This window comes from Ascaphus truei, chromosome 2, assembly GCF_040206685.1.
Source record: "Ascaphus truei isolate aAscTru1 chromosome 2, aAscTru1.hap1, whole genome shotgun sequence".
NCBI lineage: Eukaryota > Metazoa > Chordata > Amphibia > Anura > Ascaphidae > Ascaphus > Ascaphus truei.
In genome coordinates, this window is record NC_134484.1 from 195,310,301 (window position 1) to 195,332,536 (window position 22,236).

The 22,236-nt window shown below is 43.1% G+C and overlaps 2 long non-coding RNA genes across 2 annotated transcripts in view; one reads left to right on the plus strand and one right to left on the minus strand.

The window, feature by feature from the left end:
• Positions 1-8,333, minus strand: part of LOC142487073 (uncharacterized) — a 62,045-nt gene extending 53,712 nt beyond the window's left edge. The window contains exon 1 of the long non-coding RNA XR_012799129.1: positions 8,106-8,333. This is a non-coding gene — a long non-coding RNA (uncharacterized LOC142487073). The remainder of the gene's footprint in view (positions 1-8,105) is intronic.
• Positions 1-22,236, plus strand: part of LOC142487071 (uncharacterized) — a 66,088-nt gene that overhangs the window by 38,712 nt on the left and 5,140 nt on the right. The window lies entirely within an intron of this gene.

Genomic DNA, 22,236 nt, shown 5'->3' on the forward strand with positions numbered 1-22,236 from the left:
TAAGTCTTGAGTCTGTTTTTAAAAACTACCAGGGAGGGTACCTCTTGGACCGTATACAGTATATGTATTTTGTGTGTGTGTGTATTGTGTGTGTGTGAGGGGGGGTATTGTTTTTTGTTTTGTGTGTGAGGAGGTATTACATTTTTGTGGGGGGGTATTGAATTTTGTGTGTGGGGGTTATTGTATTTTGTGTGTGGGGTAGGGGTGGTATTTATTTATTTTGTGTGGGAGTGGGGGGGTATTTTATTTTGTGTGGGGTGGAGGGTATTGTACTTTGTGTGGGGAGGGGGCATTGTATTTTGCGTGAGGAGGGGGATATTGTACTTTGTGTGGGGAGTAAGGATTGTTTTTTGTGTGGGGAGGGGGGTATTGTATTTTGTGTGGGGAGCGGGGATTGAATTATGTGTGGGGAGGGGTGTATTGTATTTTGTGTGGGGAGGGGGGTATTGTATTTTGTGTGGGGAGGCGGGTATTGTATTTTGTGTGGGGAGTAGTGGCAGATTTCCCATTAGGCCTGGGCCTAGGGCGTAAAAATTTTGGGGTGGCAAAGATTTCCGCCCCATATGCATTTACTGCACTCTTGGGCCTATCGTGCCTGATGGGAAGGCACTTACAGTAGCTGTTGCGACCGCCCCTTACCGACGCTCCCCCTCTTCCTTCTGAACCGCAGCATCAAATTACACCATGGACGTCACCAACGTGATGTTACGAGGCATCTCGTTGACATGGCAACTCGGTGTCACAGCGTCAAATGACGTCATGATGTTGCGTTACCATGGAAATCCGCCTCTCATGGGGAAGGGGTACATTTGGGAGCGGCAAATTTCCCATTTTTCTTCTTTATTTTGGGCCAGTGTTGTGGTAGACTAATGCTGCGGGAGGCCGGTGCTGCTGTTAAAGAGGCCCCGCTCACTTAACCACAACAATTAAACTGATTGCCCGGGGTGATCGTGGGGCCTCTGTAAAGGTCTCTTGCCTCCTCCGGCAGCATAAAAGCGTCAAATGACGGTGCAAAATCACATGGCGTCACATTGTTATTGAAATGCGTCATCATGTAATGTTGGGATGCTGCAAGAGGAGAAAACCGGGTGGCGAAAATGTAAGTGCCTATGGGCGGCAAAATTGTAAATCTACCTGTAACCCCTCTTTATTTTACCTCAGATTATATGGCCTATCACTGAGGTGGGAGCCGGAGTCCTATGGGTTACTGTTTATATCTTATAGTGTGTGGTACTTGTTATGTGAGACTGTAGTGATTAGACACAACACAGTGGTAATGAATTATAACAAGCATTATATACTCCTATAGCTATAATTTGTGGTGTTACATATCTCATATGAATCAGTATGGTGACTCTTAATCTCAGAATCACTCCATACACATATATACTTACACAAACTATACCAACAGTGCGAATGCTGCGCAAACAATAACTTATCTCATTAAAAAGCCATTCGTGCTCAATACTACACTGTTATCACTGCTTTGTGAATAGCAAAGCAGCCAGTTTCACGCAATAACTGCATTTATCAAGATACTGTATAAACCACTAAGCACTGCTTTGTGAATTAGCCCCTCTGTTCCCACTTCTTGTTTGATTTTTTTTGCAGTTGGTGCTTAGCTACAGTACATGGATTGACTTTACAATTAGCTCAACATAAGCTTACATCTCTGTTTGTGAGGTGTATTAATTTTCCTGGCATACAACTATATCATATTTCTGCAATGTTGTCATAATTTTTTGAATCGTTAGTATGCAGTTACTGTATATGGCTCCTGCTTAATCTGTGTTTACCTGGTTTCTGCAACAGTTAGTAATGTGGAAGCATAAGCCAAAGGTTGCTTGCCAACATTGTGTTTCTGGAGAATTACTACATGCAGCACCAATTGTAAACATCTACTGAAATATGAATATGCCTTTCTGGTGCATGAAACTTCAACACTGGCTTTTGCACCAATAGTTGTTTCAAAATTTCCCACACTTCCCCCCTGCTTTCAACCCGATAACCTTTCATTTTTAGTTAATAATAACAGTATTCGCATAGCACTTTTCTCCTAAAGCAGACTCAGAGCTCTTAAAATATAATAATATAGGATGAACAGAATTGAAAATGAAATGATTGCATGTCAGGCTGTGGCTCACACATCAAATACCTGTTTGAAGAGGTAAGTCTTGAGTCTGTTTTTAAAAACTACCAGGGAGGGTACCTCTTGGACCGTATATATGTATTTTGTGTGTGTGTGTATTGTGTGTGTGTGAGGGGGGGTATTGTTTTTTGTTTTGTGTGTGAGGAGGTATTACATTTTTGTGGGGGGGTATTGAATTTTGTGTGTGGGGGTTATTGTATTTTGTGTGTGGGGTAGGGGTGGTATTTATTTATTTTGTGTGGGAGTGGGGGGGTATTTTATTTTGTGTGGGGTGGAGGGTATTGTACTTTGTGTGGGGAGGGGGCATTGTATTTTGCGTGAGGAGGGGGATATTGTACTTTGTGTGGGGAGTAAGGATTGTTTTTTGTGTGGGGAGGGGGGTATTGTATTTTGTGTGGGGAGCGGGGATTGAATTATGTGTGGGGAGGGGTGTATTGTATTTTGTGTGGGGAGGGGGGTATTGTATTTTGTGTGGGGAGGCGGGTATTGTATTTTGTGTGGGGAGTAGTGGCAGATTTCCCATTAGGCCTGGGCCTAGGGCGTAAAAATTTTGGGGTGGCAAAGATTTCCGCCCCATATGCATTTACTGCACTCTTGGGCCTATCGTGCCTGATGGGAAGGCACTTACAGTAGCTGTTGCGACCGCCCCTTACCGACGCTCCCCCTCTTCCTTCTGAACCGCAGCATCAAATTACACCATGGACGTCACCAACGTGATGTTACGAGGCATCTCGTTGACATGGCAACTCGGTGTCACAGCGTCAAATGACGTCATGATGTTGCGTTACCATGGAAATCCGCCTCTCATGGGGAAGGGGTACATTTGGGAGCGGCAAATTTCCCATTTTTCTTCTTTATTTTGGGCCAGTGTTGTGGTAGACTAATGCTGCGGGAGGCCGGTGCTGCTGTTAAAGAGGCCCCGCTCACTTAACCACAACAATTAAACTGATTGCCCGGGGTGATCGTGGGGCCTCTGTAAAGGTCTCTTGCCTCCTCCGGCAGCATAAAAGCGTCAAATGACGGTGCAAAATCACATGGCGTCACATTGTTATTGAAATGCGTCATCATGTAATGTTGGGATGCTGCAAGAGGAGAAAACCGGGTGGCGAAAATGTAAGTGCCTATGGGCGGCAAAATTGTAAATCTACCTGTAACCCCTCTTTATTTTACCTCAGATTATATGGCCTATCACTGAGGTGGGAGCCGGAGTCCTATGGGTTACTGTTTATATCTTATAGTGTGTGGTACTTGTTATGTGAGACTGTAGTGATTAGACACAACACAGTGGTAATGAATTATAACAAGCATTATATACTCCTATAGCTATAATTTGTGGTGTTACATATCTCATATGAATCAGTATGGTGACTCTTAATCTCAGAATCACTCCATACACATATATACTTACACAAACTATACCAACAGTGCGAATGCTGCGCAAACAATAACTTATCTCATTAAAAAGCCATTCGTGCTCAATACTACACTGTTATCACTGCTTTGTGAATAGCAAAGCAGCCAGTTTCACGCAATAACTGCATTTATCAAGATACTGTATAAACCACTAAGCACTGCTTTGTGAATTAGCCCCTCTGTTCCCACTTCTTGTTTGATTTTTTTTGCAGTTGGTGCTTAGCTACAGTACATGGATTGACTTTACAATTAGCTCAACATAAGCTTACATCTCTGTTTGTGAGGTGTATTAATTTTCCTGGCATACAACTATATCATATTTCTGCAATGTTGTCATAATTTTTTGAATCGTTAGTATGCAGTTACTGTATATGGCTCCTGCTTAATCTGTGTTTACCTGGTTTCTGCAACAGTTAGTAATGTGGAAGCATAAGCCAAAGGTTGCTTGCCAACATTGTGTTTCTGGAGAATTACTACATGCAGCACCAATTGTAAACATCTACTGAAATATGAATATGCCTTTCTGGTGCATGAAACTTCAACACTGGCTTTTGCACCAATAGTTGTTTCAAAATTTCCCACACTTCCCCCCTGCTTTCAACCCGATAACCTTTCATTTTTAGTTAATAATAACAGTATTCGCATAGCACTTTTCTCCTAAAGCAGACTCAGAGCTCTTAAAATATAATAATATAGGATGAACAGAATTGAAAATGAAATGATTGCATGTCAGGCTGTGGCTCACACATCAAATACCTGTTTGAAGAGGTAAGTCTTGAGTCTGTTTTTAAAAACTACCAGGGAGGGTACCTCTTGGACCGTATACAGTATATGTATTTTGTGTGTGTGTGTATTGTGTGTGTGTGAGGGGGGGTATTGTTTTTTGTTTTGTGTGTGAGGAGGTATTACATTTTTGTGGGGGGGTATTGAATTTTGTGTGTGGGGGTTATTGTATTTTGTGTGTGGGGTAGGGGTGGTATTTATTTATTTTGTGTGGGAGTGTGGGGGGTATTTTATTTTGTGTGGGGTGGAGGGTATTGTACTTTGTGTGGGGAGGGGGCATTGTATTTTGCGTGAGGAGGGGGATATTGTACTTTGTGTGGGGAGTAAGGATTGTTTTTTGTGTGGGGAGGGGGGTATTGTATTTTGTGTGGGGAGCGGGGATTGAATTATGTGTGGGGAGGGGTGTATTGTATTTTGTGTGGGGAGGGGGGTATTGTATTTTGTGTGGGGAGGCGGGTATTGTATTTTGTGTGGGGAGTAGTGGCAGATTTCCCATTAGGCCTGGGCCTAGGGCGTAAAAATTTTGGGGTGGCAAAGATTTCCGCCCCATATGCATTTACTGCACTCTTGGGCCTATCGTGCCTGATGGGAAGGCACTTACAGTAGCTGTTGCGACCGCCCCTTACCGACGCTCCCCCTCTTCCTTCTGAACCGCAGCATCAAATTACACCATGGACGTCACCAACGTGATGTTACGAGGCATCTCGTTGACATGGCAACTCGGTGTCACAGCGTCAAATGACGTCATGATGTTGCGTTACCATGGAAATCCGCCTCTCATGGGGAAGGGGTACATTTGGGAGCGGCAAATTTCCCATTTTTCTTCTTTATTTTGGGCCAGTGTTGTGGTAGACTAATGCTGCGGGAGGCCGGTGCTGCTGTTAAAGAGGCCCCGCTCACTTAACCACAACAATTAAACTGATTGCCCGGGGTGATCGTGGGGCCTCTGTAAAGGTCTCTTGCCTCCTCCGGCAGCATAAAAGCGTCAAATGACGGTGCAAAATCACATGGCGTCACATTGTTATTGAAATGCGTCATCATGTAATGTTGGGATGCTGCAAGAGGAGAAAACCGGGTGGCGAAAATGTAAGTGCCTATGGGCGGCAAAATTGTAAATCTACCTGTAACCCCTCTTTATTTTACCTCAGATTATATGGCCTATCACTGAGGTGGGAGCCGGAGTCCTATGGGTTACTGTTTATATCTTATAGTGTGTGGTACTTGTTATGTGAGACTGTAGTGATTAGACACAACACAGTGGTAATGAATTATAACAAGCATTATATACTCCTATAGCTATAATTTGTGGTGTTACATATCTCATATGAATCAGTATGGTGACTCTTAATCTCAGAATCACTCCATACACATATATACTTACACAAACTATACCAACAGTGCGAATGCTGCGCAAACAATAACTTATCTCATTAAAAAGCCATTCGTGCTCAATACTACACTGTTATCACTGCTTTGTGAATAGCAAAGCAGCCAGTTTCACGCAATAACTGCATTTATCAAGATACTGTATAAACCACTAAGCACTGCTTTGTGAATTAGCCCCTCTGTTCCCACTTCTTGTTTGATTTTTTTTGCAGTTGGTGCTTAGCTACAGTACATGGATTGACTTTACAATTAGCTCAACATAAGCTTACATCTCTGTTTGTGAGGTGTATTAATTTTCCTGGCATACAACTATATCATATTTCTGCAATGTTGTCATAATTTTTTGAATCGTTAGTATGCAGTTACTGTATATGGCTCCTGCTTAATCTGTGTTTACCTGGTTTCTGCAACAGTTAGTAATGTGGAAGCATAAGCCAAAGGTTGCTTGCCAACATTGTGTTTCTGGAGAATTACTACATGCAGCACCAATTGTAAACATCTACTGAAATATGAATATGCCTTTCTGGTGCATGAAACTTCAACACTGGCTTTTGCACCAATAGTTGTTTCAAAATTTCCCACACTTCCCCCCTGCTTTCAACCCGATAACCTTTCATTTTTAGTTAATAATAACAGTATTCGCATAGCACTTTTCTCCTAAAGCAGACTCAGAGCTCTTAAAATATAATAATATAGGATGAACAGAATTGAAAATGAAATGATTGCATGTCAGGCTGTGGCTCACACATCAAATACCTGTTTGAAGAGGTAAGTCTTGAGTCTGTTTTTAAAAACTACCAGGGAGGGTACCTCTTGGACCGTATATATGTATTTTGTGTGTGTGTGTATTGTGTGTGTGTGAGGGGGGGTATTGTTTTTTGTTTTGTGTGTGAGGAGGTATTACATTTTTGTGGGGGGGTATTGAATTTTGTGTGTGGGGGTTATTGTATTTTGTGTGTGGGGTAGGGGTGGTATTTATTTATTTTGTGTGGGAGTGGGGGGGTATTTTATTTTGTGTGGGGTGGAGGGTATTGTACTTTGTGTGGGGAGGGGGCATTGTATTTTGCGTGAGGAGGGGGATATTGTACTTTGTGTGGGGAGTAAGGATTGTTTTTTGTGTGGGGAGGGGGGTATTGTATTTTGTGTGGGGAGCGGGGATTGAATTATGTGTGGGGAGGGGTGTATTGTATTTTGTGTGGGGAGGGGGGTATTGTATTTTGTGTGGGGAGGCGGGTATTGTATTTTGTGTGGGGAGTAGTGGCAGATTTCCCATTAGGCCTGGGCCTAGGGCGTAAAAATTTTGGGGTGGCAAAGATTTCCGCCCCATATGCATTTACTGCACTCTTGGGCCTATCGTGCCTGATGGGAAGGCACTTACAGTAGCTGTTGCGACCGCCCCTTACCGACGCTCCCCCTCTTCCTTCTGAACCGCAGCATCAAATTACACCATGGACGTCACCAACGTGATGTTACGAGGCATCTCGTTGACATGGCAACTCGGTGTCACAGCGTCAAATGACGTCATGATGTTGCGTTACCATGGAAATCCGCCTCTCATGGGGAAGGGGTACATTTGGGAGCGGCAAATTTCCCATTTTTCTTCTTTATTTTGGGCCAGTGTTGTGGTAGACTAATGCTGCGGGAGGCCGGTGCTGCTGTTAAAGAGGCCCCGCTCACTTAACCACAACAATTAAACTGATTGCCCGGGGTGATCGTGGGGCCTCTGTAAAGGTCTCTTGCCTCCTCCGGCAGCATAAAAGCGTCAAATGACGGTGCAAAATCACATGGCGTCACATTGTTATTGAAATGCGTCATCATGTAATGTTGGGATGCTGCAAGAGGAGAAAACCGGGTGGCGAAAATGTAAGTGCCTATGGGCGGCAAAATTGTAAATCTACCTGTAACCCCTCTTTATTTTACCTCAGATTATATGGCCTATCACTGAGGTGGGAGCCGGAGTCCTATGGGTTACTGTTTATATCTTATAGTGTGTGGTACTTGTTATGTGAGACTGTAGTGATTAGACACAACACAGTGGTAATGAATTATAACAAGCATTATATACTCCTATAGCTATAATTTGTGGTGTTACATATCTCATATGAATCAGTATGGTGACTCTTAATCTCAGAATCACTCCATACACATATATACTTACACAAACTATACCAACAGTGCGAATGCTGCGCAAACAATAACGTATCTGTGCCCAGCCTCCCAATCATGGGGTTCTGGCCTGTAGATCCTGGTGTGATAGCACATTCGCTAGAGCTCATTAACTGTATGTGTGTTGCAGGCCTGGTGTTTCACAAAGATCAAACTGTGATGGTAATATACAGTAACTGCAGTTTATATCCTTTGTGGGTTAGCTCACCCACTCCAACATTCTGTAATTCCTGCACATCTGGGCTCCCTAATCTCTCTGTAGTAGCCTCTGTCTGCCTGCTTCCCTCTGCACTGTCAGGTCCTGGTCTCTGCTGGGCCCGTCTGCGTGCATTGGTCCACTGGGCCAACTCTCACTCTCTCTCTCTCTTTCTCTCTTTCTCTCTCTTTTTGTCTCTGAGCAGGATGGGCCCTCACTCCCTAAACTCCCTTTCCAACTGTCACCAACTGTCATTCCTCTGGCTAAGCACAGTCACATGGTCCAGTAGAATGTAATTCTTAAAGGGGCAACGTCCTGTGCTGATAACAAACATAGAGGGTTACACACCACTGGGAGGGGGTTATTGTATTTTGTGTGTGAGAGGGGGTATATTACATTGTGTGTGTGGGAGGGGGGGGATTGTGTGTATGTTTGGCCAGGGGAGTGGGGAAAAACATCTGAGGAGGGGGGATTGAGGGAGCAGGATGAAGTGAGAGGATGTAATTAAGTTGTAGTGGAAGGGGGCATGGGGGGAGCAGGATTGAGAGAGAGGGGGTTATTAAGGGATAGCAGAAAGGGGAGAGTGTGGCAGGAGAGAGGGGGTGGAAGAGGAAAATGGGAGAGTGAAAGGTTGGGGTGGGGGAGAGTTAGTGAGCAAGAGAGAGGGGAAGAGTGAGAGAAATACATGTGTAGAGGGGAGGGGGGATAGAGGAGGTGGCTGAGGAGGAGGTGTGAAGGGGGGGGGGTCGGTTTTCTTTACCCAGTTGGTTAGAATATATTTTTAAAAGCAGGAAGTAATTCATGTGGTATACTTCCTCATATGATAATACACTAGCTAAAGAATAATTTATGTTGGATAGCATATACAAATGTCCACTACTGCATATAATATTATTATTATTATCATCATTTATTTATAACACTCCAACATTTTCCGTAGCACAGTACAAAAGGGTTGGAGGATGAATTACATTAAATGAACAGCGGTTATACATTGGGTTTACAGACATGTCATGGACAGTTAGAGATAATACATGATTATGGCAATTGTAACAGAGCATATCTAACATCAGCAAACGGCAGCAAATTTCTGACATCTTTTGGCTGCCGCCTTTGGAGAGACTTGTGTGGTCTCATATCAAAGAAGTCCTGAGTTGAAGGGATTACAGCTTGAAGCAAACAGACCCTCCCAGCAAAAATACAGAGGGCAAGGAGAAGGTAACAATTTCCAGGTGTTTCAAGATGTCTGTCTTGATTAAATTAACCCTGTCCACGCTGGCTTAGTGGACAGGAGCAATGAAGGGGAAGCATGGTGGGAAGACCCTATTTGGGACATTGCTGTTGGGGAGACTCCAGGAGAGATCTACACAAAAAACTAGACAATATGCTCCCTGTTCCATAGGGTTAAATACCCCAGCTCCAAGTAGAGCCAAGTGCTTTTCCACAGACCTTCCTAATTGGTTACTGCCCAATCAAGGAGATACAGTATCCATCATCCCGACCTCCTACCAAACACAGTGACTTTGCTCTTCGAGAAATGTGAGAATTCATGGGAGTTCAGGATTCTGTGCTCTATGCCAAAAGTGTCAGAGAGATCCTAGAACCAATGATGTATTCTTCTATCATACGGGGAGCTTTCAAAAGAACTATTCATCCTAAGGGCAGTACAACGGACTCGGGGACATCCCTTTAGGTTGGAGAACAGAAAAGAAAACTGGGGCGCTTCCCACACTGGAGTATCTATGTGTGTGATTGATTTAACACAATTGAAACGTGAAAATGCCAAAAAATAAAAAGTACATAATGTACAATACTGGCCCGAGAGAGGTATCTCGCAGCTCAACCCGATGTAGAATCTCCCACGATCGGTCTGACCTGATGAAGCACGTACCAGTGAGAAACACATTGTTCGATGAGCGTGGACCCCTTTTGGACCTTGATGGCTTCCGTAGTCACCGGCTTGATATTGCCTCTAACACTGTACTCCAGACACGGCGCACAGTGGAGCTCATCGCGAGAAGGAGACTGGAAGGAGACTGGAACAGCCACACTGATTGTTCCAACCCACAATGTGAGTGGTTTATTACATTTGTTTTTTAATCTAATAAACATTGTATTCTAACCTTTATTACTCTGGATACTTGTGGTACACACGGGATACTTAGACCTTCCTGACTGCGAGAGCGAGCAGACGCGGGGGAATATCCTGAGGACAGACACTCAGAGCAAAGATATCGCTTGGGGCTTTGACACACATGGCCGTGAGAGTCGATATCCTCTATTTTTTATTATCACCACCACTTTGCTATATCAGCATCACTGTTGCACCAGTTATACTAGACGTGGAGCACTAAGATTGCACATTCTCTGGGAAAATGATCAAGGAAGATTGAGAAAGATACTGTTTGAAGCATTGACTTACACTTGGCCGTGTAAGTCTTTAGTATTCCATTATATTTACCCCACCTCCCATCCATCCATACACCACACTGTCTTATTTTGGCAGGATCATTACTGACACTGTGTATGTTATTTCTCTTCCATGTCTTGCACTCCCCCACTCTGTTTCTACTATTAACCTTTAGGTTGGAGGAAAGGAGATTTCACCAGCAACAAAGGAAAGGGTTATTTACAGTAAGGGCTGTTAAAATGTGGAATTCATTACCCATAGAGACTGTGATGCCAGATACAATAGATTTGTTCAAAAAAAAGTTGGACATCTTTTTAGAAACGACCAAATACCAAATAAGTAAACATGGGAAGAATGTTGATCCAGGGAATAATTTGACTGCCAATTCTTGGAGTCAGGAAGGAATTTATTTTTCCCCTTATGAGATTTCATTGGATGATATGACTCTGGTTTTTTTTGTTTGCCTTCCTCTGGATCAATAAGGAAGTGTAGATATAGGATAAAGTATCTGTTGTCTAAATTTTAGCATAGGTTGAACTTGGACGTATGTTTTTTTTCAGCCTCATATACTATGTAACTATGTAACTATGTACAACCCATTGACTAGAATATGTTATAACATGTCTTCCAGCAATTGTAAAGTGTTTTATGGCAGAGGGCTGCTTAATAAATATGGCTCATAAACTGCAGGCTGAGCCTCAGAACATGTGCACATTTCAGAGATACAAGGCGCTCAGAAGTAAAATAATTACGTTTTGTGAAAACGAGGGAACTATGCCAAACTGCAATAGGTACAAGCAGCTTTAAAAGACAAAATCTAAAGTTGTGAGAATGGCATCCTTCCAGCCTTCTACTGAATGCCAAATGATGTAATTCTCCCTTCATTTCCTCTTTCTCAGACAAACCCGTGAATCATATCGCTCTCTAACCACGTGATCCTGTGGTAGGTTTCACAATCTAAATATTTATAGAAATGTGTAGGAGATCAAAATGGCAAACAATAAAAGAGATAAATAAGCACAGATTACAGCCTTGTATGTTTTTATTTCTTTCACAACTACTTAAAAAGGTGCAGTCATTCCTAGGATCAAAATGACATGAGGTTAAAAATGAAACGGACATGAGGTTAAATCTGGGCGGTATAAACATTTCTTACAAAATCAGACTCCAATAGGTATTTTAGTTTATAAACATGGTGAGCTGAGACTTGGGAGTTTAGGATTTTCTCTAGCTACTCCATTATGTCTAATGTTGCTGTGTGTACAACAAGAATTTGCACAGGCAACCTCCTTCCTCTAATCTTTATTGACTCTCTGTTATAGAGGCACAGGCTAAAAGAAGATTAGAAAAAACACCTTCCCCGTTTCAGAGACTCAAAAAATAAATGTTACTCAAAAGCAAAAAAAAACTTTATATATATATATATATATATATATATATGTAGCCCTTTTTCTGAACCCTCCCAAAGGAACTACTGGTCGCTGTACCACACCTGCGGCTCCAGGAGATCTAAGCCTCCGCTAGCTGGGAGCCTGGGGTAATACTTACACATTTACATAGCGCAGCGCCTCCACTTACCCAGGATCCCCGTGACGTGAGATTCCCCTGGGCAAGAAATACAACACACACACACTGTATAGATAATAACTAATACTTTACTACCGTGCATAGAGAACATAACACAACATAACCTACACCGAATGACGGGTGTCCCTCTCTGGAGGAAACACTAATAACCAAAGCGTCTCACCAAACGCTTCCCCCAACACCAGGTGATCCCACCCAGTGTCCAAAGAACCCCACCCAATGTCCCGCACTCTTGCAGAGATCGTTGGTGACTGCGCAGTCACTATTAACTAAGGGCCCGGTGGTGCACGTATGATAGTATGATACCTGCCGAGCATTGCGGTGCTCGGGTCAGCAACTCTTCACAAAGGATCAGTCGGGCGATGCCTCCTTCTGATCCTCCAACCGAACTCCTTGCACGTGGACCATCAGGGCGGTCCCACTCTGGAGTAGTCTCTGCGGACCCCAACGTGGGTCCGAACCGCTTCACAGGAACAGCAGCAGCCGCTGAGTCCCTAGCTATCTAAGTGACACACGCTATACTATAGGCCGTCCCTATAGTACAGCAACCTTGATGGCTTTGGGGAAAACTCCTAGGGGCCTACAGGGGTTAATAACCTGCCCCACTCCCCTCGCTCGTCCCAGTCCTAACTGTAACTAGCACTAGCCTCGCAGCAACAACCTGCAGCAATAACACACCGCACACGCTGCACACACTCTCACACCTAAGGGCAGCCTCCCTATCTCGGGCCGTCCCTTATCATTTACCCACTACCCTAACAGGGATTGGGGCCTGCCTGGGACTTGGGGATCCTCACCTGGTGCAGGATACACTCGCTCCCTGCACCCTTCCTTCCCCTTCCTGCTCCCAGCTCCAACTGCCGTTGCACAGCGCCCGAAATGTATCTTATTCTGGCTGTCTGGGAATCCTCCAGCCCTATTGGCTCCTATCAGGCACCTGGTGCCTGCCTCCCTAGGCCTCCTGGGAGTTGTAGTCCCAAGGAGGCTATATCTGTATTGGGGCCGCGTGCGCACTTGCCCTGTGCATGCGTGAACGCCTAATGGCCGCCGCAACCTCTCTCTGGCTGACCCTGCTCTCGCGCAATCTGTCTGGGTCCTTCCCTGCGCCTGCCTGTCACTGCGCATGCGCGAACTAACGCGCAATGGCGGCGCCCTGTTCCGCGAGCCGCCCGGACCTCGGCAATGCGATCGCGGCCCTAACAACGGGCCGCTCGCGTCCCCGGCAACCGGCCGCCTCAGGGAACAGCGCACGGCTCCCTGCATTAGCCCCCACCCTCACGTTATGCTGGCGGGTCCGTCAGTGGCGACGGCGGCACCCGCGATTGCTCGGCACTTGCGGAGGGGGCTGTCAAAGGGGAAAAATATATATATATGAATCAGTTCTGGTAGTATTAGCTGAATTATGGTATTATTAATAATGTTGAACTCCATACCATTTTTTTGGGCTGAGGTGAAAGCTGTAACAATAAACAATGTTACCTTAGTAATATACGATTACATTATACAGGCAGTCCTCGGTTATCCGACACAATGCGTTACTCAAAATGGCGTTGGATAGCGAAACGTTGTAAAGCGAAACACGTTTTCCCATAGGAACACTGTTTAAATGAAAGGTTCCGTTCCTGAAGGCATTTTTAACACTAAAATACACCAAATATTTTACGCAGGCAATAAGATATGCAGCACACAGCTAAATTATATACTGTAGTGTCTATACTATATTATATATATAATATAACATAATAAATAATATATTATATAGTATAATATAATATTATATAGTATAATATAATATTATATATATGCTCTTACGACGCTTTGCAACGTTGTTTATGTGTATGTGTGTATATATATACAGTACACACACATACACATAAACAACGTTGCAAAGCGTCGTAAGAGTGTTGGATAAGCCGTTTTGGCGTTGTAAAAATGAACATAGGTATGCATTGCATAGCGTTGGATAAGCCATTCGTTGTAAAGCGAAGCGTTGTAAAACGAGGACTGCCTGTAGCTGTTGCATTCCACTGACAGAAGGATTGATTCAGCAGCAGCCATTACATGAACTCAGAGAGCAGGATATTCGCTGATCAATCACAGGAGACCGGATCGGCAGCTTCGGTAATTAGTTTTCATTAAAGGTACATAAACAATTTTTAATAAGTGCTACGAGGAATGCTGCTTTAATCAGGGCAGACAACAGCTTTCCCAGGGACCCATGACTAGAGTTTCTACCGGGGCCCCAGGTTGTTGAGTGGGGGGAGGTGTCCGCACCCCCCATCCTTTCCTGATGTAATTCTACCCACAAATAATTTTTAATAACCATTTTATTTAGATATAAATTATTTCACAGTGATACTTTCATTTCTCTCAATTTGTATCAATTTATTTTTCTGGAATTCATGTTAAAAAATATACAAATCTTTATATATTTGCGTCTCTAATAACTACTGCTATTAAAATGCAGGGAAATAAACAAATGACAGAATCTGAAAAATGTAGTGCTAAAAAGTAATGCAAACCTTCATACAATGCGCACCACACAATGCGCACCACACAATGCGCACCACACAATGCGCACCACACAATGTGCACCACACAAAGTGCACCATACAGTGCGCAACATACAGATGTAGCTGACGTTGCTGCACTCGTCTGTGTGTGTCGCGCTGCAATGCAGCATTGGGAACAATAACGTCTGCTACATCTGTAAGTATGAAGGCTTCTTAGATATTATGCATAAGGGTCTATGTATCAATGCTAAATTTGAGCAATTCTGGGACATAAAAACTGCATAAGATATATCAAAGAAAAATATCCTATTGATTTCAATTGCACTTTTTTCTTTGATACACACGGTGCATTTATTTTGTCTCAAAATTGCTCCACTTTTGCTATATACCCATCATTTGTTGTTTGCAATTCATTGTGGTGCATTGCATCATGTAGTATACCTGATTGATATAATTCAAAGTAAACAGAATGATGTGCATTTTGTATGTGTAACTAGTGTTAGTAAATATCAATTATTAGTGTAATAATGCATACCGGTATAATAACAATACTGTGGAACGAATATATTTTGTTAACCTATATAATGAAACAGCTCTGCTGCATCAAATACAGTTTTGGTTGATGTCACAGGAACTTGTGAGAGGCCTATAATAATACACTACCAAAAATATCTCTGTGTTGAATTGAACACAACAAAAGAAAAAACAGCGCAAAAAAACCTCATAGTGTAGTATATTAAAAGATAATTTTATATAACAAAGGTGAGTATTGCACGTACATCAGGATTAAAATAACACAGCATGACATGTTAGGGACATGTTACCACTCGGCGGGACAGCAGCACAGGAACACAGGAAATGGGCTTTGATAACCTTCCTCTGGTAGCAGGGACCCAGGATCGAAGAGACCAGCTCGAAGAAGAGACCATTCCCTGAAGAAGTATTTCGATACGAAACGCGTAGGAGAGGGCGCGTTCCTGACTTTCTTTCACCCATTGAGGTATTTCCCGTTTGAACAGCTGTTTTTTTGGGACATTCGCTTGTCTGGTTAATCATCCAGCGCGGCGCGACGTGGACGGTAGAGAGACGCCACTCGATGACGTCATACGCACACACGGACTAACCCGGAACCGGTCAGGAGAGTTACCTCCTCTGAACCAACGGCAGTGGTATCCCCATTGCTAAGGAAGGAACTTCGACTGCGAGCTGGTCTCTTCGATCCTGGGTCCCTGCTACCAGAGGAAGGTTATCAAAGCCCATATCCTGTGTTCCTGTGCTGCTGTCCCGCCGAGTGGTAACATGTCCCTAACATGTCATGCTGTGTTATTTTAATCCTGATGTACGTGCAATACTCACCTTTGTTATATAAAATTATCTTTTAATATACTTCAATATGAGGATTTTTTGCGCTGTTTTTTCTTTTGTTTTGTACTAGTTTGGAGTGCTGAGCCATCCCACCAGAACAGCGGCACAAACCTCATCCTAATCAGGTTGTCTTAATTCCCTAAAGGGTCACAATATCACCAATCACTTTTTAACCACTTATGAGCGCAGATCACTCTTTTGTATCATTGAATTGAACACGACTTAGATATGATAAATTAAAGTTTATTCCTTAAAGAAGGTGAACACACAAGATATACAAATAACAGGCAAAATATACACTTACTTAGGGTTGGAATGGGGATGATGAAATAATCAGGAAACAGGATTAGCAATTCATCAGGCATCAAATAGTTGGTAAACTTGAAGTCACGAAAGCACGAACACAGAGTATAGGCTGGACATTGGTTTATATGCAATTTCCAGTCTATACCTTACTATTGAGTGTAGGCCATTGGAGAACAATTACCTGCACCCAATCTCTCCTTGCCACCTCACCTGAGGGGCACCTTAACACCCGCCCACTGGGTGGATATTATTCTAATCAGGGGGCTTAATTCCTCAGCCCCCCTCCCACAAGCCTGGCGTCTTAAAGTCTAGCTTGGCCGGGATCCCCTTTGTCCAAGGTGTGAATTACCACACTTAATCTCAAGTACCCATGTCCTGCCTTCTGTTGTGCTTGCATACACAAGCAGGGTGGGGGAGTCTTTGATCAGGAGTTTATGATCGACCCATTGTCTGCCATCCGGATCATTAACATAGCATATGGGCTCTGAGTTTTCATACCAGACCCAAAATACAATTCATAGTTTAATACGTTCACATATTAAAATAATCTGTTCTGCTGGGCCCAGTGGGCTGATACTTGCTAATCCCTCATGCGGGAGGGTACTCTCCATAGTGGCCAAGTTTCAGCTCTCTGCGACCCCCAGAATCGGAGATACACAAATGCAGTTTAAAACACTTTTCAATTTAATACAGGATTCTCCGCTTTAAAATGAATCTCTGCCTTTCACTCTTTTCCCATTGAAATCAATGGGCTCCGCCGCCATAGGCTTTTAATGGAGCAACTCCGCCGTTGAAGTCAATGGGTTCCGCCGCCATAGACTTTCAATGGGGAAACTCCGCCATTGTAGTCTATGGGGCAAACCACTCATCTTTACAGTTGCCCACACTCTGTCTGGTTGGTCGGAGAGGGTTGGAAGTGGCCATGCATTCATGCCGGACCCGTTTTTACATGCGACCCAAATCCCAGCCCTCTGGTCCTCCCAGAACCGGAGATATGGACTTACACTTTTTACAGTTTTGGACTTAGCCGTTTTACCGCCACGCGGCTCTCTCCCATTGGAATCAATGGGCGAGCGCCACCATTAGATTCAATGGGACCTCCGCTCCGCCATTAGAGTCAATGGCGCGACCCTCTTGTTGAGCTCGACCCTTTACGGGGGTCCTTGATTCTCGGACCCGGTGGTGGTCGAGTGTGGGGACGCCTAGGAGCTAGGGGCAAAAATAATTTTATTTCTAGGTGCCCTAGAACCTAAGGTTCCCACGCCAATTGTGGTTGAACTTGAACTCAGTGATAAAGCTCTTTTCAAAGACATTGTATCCGCTTTTGCGGTCTGCGGTTTGGATGGCTGCCAACCTGTTCTTGGAGGTCGGCGTCGAGGAATCCCCATTGAAGTCGATGGCCCCATTGACTTACAATGGGAAACCGCCGCTCCTCCTCTCGGACGCCACCTGCTGGTCTTCGATGGAAACAGGTTCAAAACCGCCAGATCTGCCATTGGAATGCATGGAGCAGCAATGGTGACCTATGGAAGGCTGCAAGATGGAGCCTGAAAAGGCGGGAACCTGGAACAAAGGGCTATAAACACTAAGTTAACCTTAACCCTTTCCCTCCCGCATCAATCCCAGTGTATGTGTTGGTGCAAACACTAGAACAGAAACAATACATTTTTACAGGGGAATATACATTTGAATTCTGAAGCAAGGTAAAAATACATTACTGGACCGCAGTCCAGTTAAACCCTTGCTTCCCAAGTGAGAGCAGGGGGTGGCCAAATGGGGTGTAACCCCTTTAATACCGGGCCAAACACCCTCTCCCATATCAGTTGATACATAGCAACTTAATTATAAGCAGACTTTTTAGGGGAGCTATTTTATAGCAGCAAGTTGAATTTATCGGATAATTTTGATACATTTTGTAGTTGTTATGGGCGCACAGAAATGTAATGTTTTAGTACATGCCATTAACATATGTATGCATAGTGCAGTCCATTTCTGCAGGCACCTCCCCCCTCCAAAAAAATGACATATTTGTTACTTTGATGTGCAGATTGAGACATTTCAGGTTAGCACATAGGTGCACACAAGCACAATTTAAAATTACATTTCTGTGAGCCAATTGTGTGCCAAAAAAACTGTTTGCCCCGCTTAACACATAGGTCCCTTAATCAGTGTTTCTCAACCATATCCTCAGAAAACCTACTGTAGCCAGACCAGTTTTTAACCAATGAATTATCTAGCACACATGCTTGCACTTATATGCGAATGTGTGATTATCTTTAAATCATAACCTGGCTGAGGGTTGAGAAGCACTATGCTAAGTTATACAGATAGCTGTCTGCTTATTTAAAGTATATGTAATGGTTTCTGAATTGTTTTATTTTTTTAACAAAAACAAGATAAATAGTCAGTAGCATGTAAAGTTATAATAATTTTTAAGAAGTTTCACGAGTCACAATATATTCACAATGAGTTCCATCATTTTTAAACAGTTGAAAACTATTGGCACAGAAATAAAAGAAACTAGTAGCGTTAAATACAGTACTGTCTCACATAACCAGACACTGCTAAATATGTGGCATGTAAAAACAATCCTGTTTCATTTCTTCTGGAATTACTGGAACAGTTACACTATTAGACAGGACTTTTTTGGCAAATGTCATACAATTGTTCATAAATATTACATAATCTAGTTACAGCATCAAACTTGTAACTAACTTGTTGTTACTCTAATAGTCATGGTGATTTTTTTTCTTCTAATATTGTCTAATTGCTAAAGATTTACAGGCTGCAAAGTTTGCAGGGAAGGGTTATCTCTTGTTTATCCTATTTTCCCCTGTTCACAGAACTCATAAACATATTTAAGAGATGAGTTTAGCCCTTCAGTGTAAGAGGAACGGTTTCTTCAATCTGCTACTGAAGAGTTTGGGGTATAAATATTATGTGATAAAAAGTTCAGTGTTGGCCGACTTGGCTCCATATTATCACGATTCCAATTCTGGTTGACTAAATACCAGCTTTCCAAAGAGTTATTAGACAATTAGACGTCAGAAAGCAATAGGATGAGTGTTCTAAAACAGAGATTGGACCATTGCATCATAATGAGCTAGCTTGTCAATACTGAAGGTCAGGGCATAGACGTGGGAAGGAAACCGTCATATTAGGTAATGGCACCGCATGGAAAACATGTTATACATCACATTCCAATGCACTGGGATATTTCTAAATTTAGCTGGTGCATGGGTGTGTGAGGTTTTCAAAGTCCTGTATTCACAGTTACATGATGAACTCTCTTGATGGTGCATGAAAACTAGCACAACTTACAAGAAATCTGTACTTCTCCACGACCACTAGGGCTACTACAACTTGTAATTTTACCCGTAATATAGCATTGTATAGAATATAATTATTCATTTATCTGATGAAGCTGTGTACAGCTGAGTGACTTCAGAGTAGGTTACTTCACAAAACAAACAGAAGGGATTATAAACAGAAAAAAAAAGGTGAAATTGACAGAGAACTGTAAAAGTTACTGTACTCCATAATAATAATAATAATAAATAAATAAAAACTATTGAAATTCAAAAGTTCCAATCTTTCTGGCATTGTGATCTCACACCAAAAAATAGTAATATCCTGTTATAACACTGTGCTTGGGGTCCAAAGAATCACATCGCGATATAAGTGGATTGCATTAGAAATAATATACAATTGTATGCATTGTACAATAAAGTATTTAGGACACCAATAATTATGTTGTAAAGTATTCATAAATACGAAAATTGGGTGCCACGCTTGCATCGTGTTATAAGCGGCTTTGCGTTGTAACGGATCACGTTATAACGGGGTTGAGCTGTATATTGACTAAAAATGTCTTAAATATATACATTCATTATACCATCACCAAAACGTTATTCCTATCCAACACCTATCTCCCCTCGCACACCTATATCCAATCTCAGCTCATTTTCCCCTGTGACCGAGGATGAAGTCTCGATGCTCCTCTCATCATCTCACCCTACATCCTAACCACTTGGTCCTATTCCCTCACATTTCCTCTGCATTGTCTCTGGCACATTAAGCCCTACCATAACTCTCCTTTTTAACCTCTCTCTTGCCTATGGCCATTCCCATCTTCTTTCAAACATACACTCATCACGCCCATTCTCAAGAAACCTTCACTTGACTCGTCCTCCCCCTCAATTACCTCCATATATCTAATCTCCCCTCTGCCTCCAAGCTTCTTGAGCGACTTGAATACAACTACCTGACTCACTTTCTCTCTTCCAGCAATCTGCTTGACTCTTTACAATATGGTTTCTGTCCTCTACAGTTCACTGAGACAGAACTGATAAAAGTGAACAATTACCTACTCCCAGCTAAATCTGAGAATCATTCCTCCATACTAAATCTCCAGGAACTCTTTGCTCTTTGCTGCCTTTGACACTGTCAATCATCCCCTTCTCCTAAATATTCTCCACTCCATTGGCCTCCATGACGCAGCCTTCTCCTGGGTCATGTCCTACCTATCCAACCGCTCCTTCAGTGTTTCCTTCCCTGGTGTCTCCTCTTCACTCCATATTTCTCTTGGATCCCTAAGTGCTCTGTCCTTGGCCGTCGGCTCTTCTCATTCTACACCTCTTCTCTTGGTAAACTAATACAATCTTTTGGCTTTTAGTATCATCTTTATGCTGATGATACCCAAATCTATCTCTCCTCCCATGACCTCTCTCCTGTCCCGTGTCCTCAATTGTCTCTCTATAATCTCCTCCTGGATGTTACACACCGACCTGAAGCTAAACATGTTCAAAAACGGAATTAATATTTTTTCCCCCTTCCACTGCCACCGCTACACCAACACTTTCCCTCACGGACAATAACATCACAATCTCCTAAACACCGCAAAGCCCGCTGTAAAGGGATCATCTTTGACTCTGATCTCTCCATCACATTCAGTCCCTCACAAAGACCTGCCATCTCTACCAATGAAATATCAACAAGATACACCCTTTCTCACTCATGATGCAATTTAAATCATAATCCATCCACTAATTATGTCCCGACTCGATAATTACAATCTTCTCTTAGTTGGCATTCCCCTTTTCCACCTCTCTCAGCTCCAATCCATCCAAAATGGTGCTATTAGACTTATCTACCTCATTTACCATTCCACTTCTACTGCTCCACTATGCATACCCCTACACTGGCTTCCAATTACCTCTAGAATTAAATTTAAAACCATAGTAATGATTTACAAAGGTCTCAACGACAGTGCCCCCCACCCTTGCATCTCAGCCCTAATCCACAAATACATAACTAAATGCCCCCTATGTTCTGTCCACAACATCCACCTTATTACCTCCTCTCATTACTGCCTGCAGACTTCTCCCATGCTGACCCCTCTCCCTTGAATTCCCTACCATGCACCATCACTCTACCCCAGCTTTCAGATGTTTAAAAACTCCCTGAAAACTCACCTTTTCAAGGAAGTCTACCCGCCATACCGCTAACATCTTATTGCCCTCCCCATCCAACCCCATTGGGACCAGCTGCATGGCTGGATCAATCTCCACCCTATATAACATTCTCCCCCCCCCCCCCAAACCTTAATGGCTTCAGCTGTCAGACTGGGCCATACTCTAACCTGAGCCACACCCAGGGGTGCTGCGGAATATGTTGGCACTTCACAAATAAATGATAATAATAAAAATGTGGGTAAATAAACAGTACATTAGGTATGAACAGAACTACTTCATACATACAGCATAAAGCACAAAATGATTCTGTACATCCTGAAATACCAGCAACAACCCAAAGTTGTCGGCTGGGATATCCCTCGTGTCTCTGCAGGGGTAAACAGCCATAAATCCACAATATCTCCATACCAAATAGGGAATCCATAGGTTAGATAAATATTGCAATCCTGCAAAGTGCCAAAGTCCAGACACTGATTGCATGTACTAAG